Source organism: Dunckerocampus dactyliophorus, chromosome 15, assembly GCF_027744805.1.
Source record: "Dunckerocampus dactyliophorus isolate RoL2022-P2 chromosome 15, RoL_Ddac_1.1, whole genome shotgun sequence".
Lineage (NCBI taxonomy): Eukaryota > Metazoa > Chordata > Actinopteri > Syngnathiformes > Syngnathidae > Dunckerocampus > Dunckerocampus dactyliophorus.
The window spans coordinates 23,004,126-23,007,348 of record NC_072833.1 but is presented as its reverse complement, the minus strand read 5'-3'; the positions used below and the strand labels follow the sequence as shown (position 1 = coordinate 23,007,348).

Below are 3,223 nucleotides of genomic sequence, written 5' to 3'. Positions count from 1 at the left end.
AAGCCTGAGGGGCGATAAAGTCCCCGCCCCAACTAAGACCACCCCAACCCGAAGCCTTGCCTCCTCCTCCAACAACAACAACATGGAAACTGGCGTGCTAGCTAGCACCTGGGAAGAAACACATGCTTGGAATGCCGGAGTCGTAAAAGCTCATCGAACATGCAAGGTTGGATAATGAAAAAAAACAACTGCAGTACTCTTCTATTGGCATTGTTATAAACGAAAATGTACTAGTCTTAGGAGTAAGTAATATTATGTGGAAGGAGGAATAGGAATGTTAACTAAGTCAAGTATGGAAAAAGTTTTTAAAAAAGGCTGTTATGTGAGAAAAAAATATCAAATATTAAAGAGAGTTCTAATACATTACAATAAGTTTTGAAAGTAGCTAAAATTACGGAAAACTTACCACACTCAGTCAAATTAGAGAGGAGGAACAGATTTGCACATACTGTATATAAGCCGCACATGTTCACGTCATAAAGTGACATATTGTGGCGCGCACGAGTCCATGAGGATCAGGCAGCTCTTTATTTGACAGGAGCCAATCACGAGCTACGAACAAACTCACGACAAGCTTGTCAACCCATTGGAAGTCGCAGGAGGTCATTACTCAATAAAACAGTCTGTCTCACGGCGTCGTCTTACAAATAACACTAAACTCATCACACAGCAACTTAACACATGAAAGGTAGCTAAGAAATACACAAGTACTGATTCGAGTTTAAAATAAAAACCAACTATTTTAACGTTTTCCAAACAAACAAAGTATTTCATTGGTTATGCCTGCCGAGGCGTCGCAATGCTGCCTCTGTCCACCAGGCAGAGAATTTTAAATGTTAAACTCGTATTAGTACTTGGACATTTCTTTGCTAACTTTTGAGTGTTAATTGACTGTGTGGTGAGTTTAGCATTCCTTGTAAAATGACACCGTGAGTCAGACTGTTAAACTGAATAATGACCTCGTGTGATCTCCAGTGGGTTGACAAGCCCTTACAGCTCATGACTGGCTCCTGCCAAACGAAGAGCTACAGTTTCCTTACTGACGTGAGCAGCGCGGTATTTAAACGAGTAGTAGTTGTTGTGAACTAAAGGAGATGTCATGAGATTAGAATATAGCCGTAAATTATCCGCACCGCTGTATAAGCCTCAGGGTTCAAAGTTTATGAAAAAAGTAGCGGCTCATATACCGGAAATTACGGTAAGTCGTAAAATTAGAAAATTCTAACGCTCTAAAATACTACTTTTTCACGAAAAAGCTGCCGTTTTGTGAGAAAAGAATTGTCATTTTTTTCAAAAGCAGTGAAAAATGTAAGTACTTGTATAAAATGAGGAAAGAATGAGGTGATAAAGCGGTATTGACAAAAAAAAAGACATAAAAGATTATTAGACATTAGGAAATACAGTCAAACCTGTCTTAGCGGCCACCTTTATAGAACGGCCACCTGCCTATAGCAGCCACTGAAAAATCCCCCACAGCAAATTTACATGTTATAGACCCTGTGTATAGCAGTCACCTGTCTAACACGGCCAGCGGCCACCCATTTTGTCTCCCTTGGTCAATATCTGACCGCATATAGCGGCCAAATTACCAACTCAAGTAGAAGCTTCATGCACAAAAAAGTTTTGTTTTTAATTTTCGTTTTAATTACTAAGTCCTAGCTCAGTCACAATCATTCACAAGATCCACACAAACTGTCAGTTGTTCCACATAAAAAAGCCGTCTTCTTTTGAGCTTGCTATTTCCTGGTCAAACATGTAACTTTAAGAGCATTTGCACCAAAACATTACCGCAAAGTAGGCTGGGAACAGGACGTGCTCCCAGCGAAGCTACAATACAATACAATACTGCCTGCACGCTAAAACCATGCTAGCATATGTTTTTAAAAAGCAGCGGGAACAAAACTGAGTTGGGTTGTACTTAATTGAAGTATTTTAGAATGTACTCACGTTATTTTTCATCAATCCTCATCCACAAATCCATCAAAGTCCTCATCTTCTGTATTCGACACAAAAAAGCCGTCTTCTTTTCCGTTCGCTACTAGTCTGTTAACTTGTCAGTGTTATTCAGCTCCGAAGCAAAGAAGGAAACTTCTCCTGTTGCTTCTGCCAACTTTATTTAATGAACGCGGCCACCAGACAGCAGCTCAGAACACACACACATCTCTCAGCATCGTCTCTCCTTCCTGCTTGCCCACAAGGCAAAGGTTAAACAAGCCCCACTACATAGCTGTCCAGTCAATGCCTGTAAGAAATGACACCGTTTATTTCCTGGTGTGCACTGGTCAATACTGTAATGCCGCTTGTTGTGGGGAAGGAGAGACTCACGTCGCCGATGCACTTTAATGGCTCTATTAACAGCGGAGAATACTGCAGGACTTTACATCCACGCCAACATAAACACACTTCCCAACTCTCTCCAAACTCACAGCTAGCACTGAGCCTAGCTCTCCTGCTCGGGACGCCCACCGTCACTTCCCGTCACTTCCTGATGAACTAAAGCTGTAATGACACTCTGCCGTATAAAAAGTAAAATATTAAAAACAAGCGTAAGACATTACTAGCACAACTTTGTTCTGTGGGTCGTGGATATATTCTATCAGTTATTATTAAGCCTCTAGCTTCCTTTTAGTAAGTAAAAACCTTGGCTCTGATTGCACTACATTGTCATGTAGACCTACAAAGTACACTTGGAAGAACAAGAGGTGAATAAATGTATTGCAACTGATGTGAAACTGATGAGGGGTAGGATTAAATAAGCTTTGCTTCTTCCTACTCCTTTTTGGACATGCAAAATTGTGAATAATGTAATGTAATATGTGATGTGCTACTGTTTGACTCATGCATGTTCAGGATTAAAACCATGAACCATGATAATAACAAGCCTAGTAGTGCTGTACAACTTTTATCCACAGTCCGCAGTGCCCTCCACTGGTCAACATTATTATTCCCCCCCCCACACTTTTTTTTTTTCCTCTACTGGTCAACATTCAAACTGGACGGCAACCTGTCTATAGAGGCCACCTGTCTATAGCGGCCACTTTTGCAGACTCCCTCTAGTGGCCGCTATAGACAAGTTTGACTGTATTTATAATTGTAATAATAAAAAGCAGCTACTTTGCCATTTTAAAAAAAATGGTCTAATTTTAAGAATGTTCTCATATTAGGAGAAATCATAATTGTACAAAAATCGATTAAAATATCAAATCAAATAGTAAGGACAACA

At 40.2% G+C, this 3,223-nt stretch overlaps 1 long non-coding RNA gene across 2 annotated transcripts in view; it reads left to right on the top strand.

The window, feature by feature from the left end:
• Positions 1–3,223, top strand: part of LOC129168562 (uncharacterized) — a 96,655-nt gene that overhangs the window by 37,564 nt on the left and 55,868 nt on the right. The gene's annotated exons all lie outside the window — the stretch shown is intronic.